Source organism: Vollenhovia emeryi, unplaced genomic scaffold (genome assembly GCF_000949405.1).
Source record: "Vollenhovia emeryi isolate VEMERY1.0 unplaced genomic scaffold, V.emery_V1.0 DF939174.1, whole genome shotgun sequence".
In the NCBI taxonomy this organism is placed as follows: domain Eukaryota; kingdom Metazoa; phylum Arthropoda; class Insecta; order Hymenoptera; family Formicidae; genus Vollenhovia; species Vollenhovia emeryi.
Genome location: NW_011967192.1, coordinates 655,132 through 655,916, shown reverse-complemented (window position 1 = coordinate 655,916; position 785 = coordinate 655,132).

Genomic DNA, 785 nt, shown 5'->3' with positions numbered 1-785 from the left:
GGATCACGAGTCCGAGAGCCGTGTCGACCGCGAGCGAGCAGTGTCACGCCTCGTATCGTGCTCCAAAAGTCTGCTTCCCGTTGATACCAGCTGATTAAATATCACGAGACAACGTTGCTCCGGTTTAGTTTGTAAGAGAAGATGCGCACGGATTACCATGACACGATATCATGATATAGTGGCTACCGCAGTGTACAGTGAATACGTGCTGGACAATTCGTCGGTTTACTAATCGATCTGTCTTTTCGCATTAATCGTAACGCGAGTAAGCAATAAGCGCGAGCGAGGAAAGGCGACGCTCGAGAAGATCGCGCGAGTGGCAAAAGTAATCGAGTTTGCGCTATTTAAGTAAAGAATTAATAGAGTTTCGCATCGTATACTAATGACAATATACGAAAGAACCGATAATACCTAGGTGATAGGCTACACAAGCAGAGCCATGCTTTTCTTCGGCCCGTTTAAAGGTACATTTCAGCTTAATCAATTTCCGATTAAATGACAATGCGATGTTTCAACACACGAGTACTCCACACGCGTATACATTATGAGAGTTGAGGAATAAACGAAACTTTTAGTGGGACATCTGTCAAGTGGCGTTTACGTGCACGCGGTGTCTTTCCAAAGTCCACGGGTTTCGAAATTACACGAGGGAAGGACATCGCGGAAAGGGGCTCGCGTAATAGCCCACGTTTTATCAGCAGTTAATAGCAAGTTATTCCCCCCGATTGCTGCAGTCGTCGTTAGAAAGAGACGAGCCGCACGTGAAAATTAGTGTGTGTTGTCCC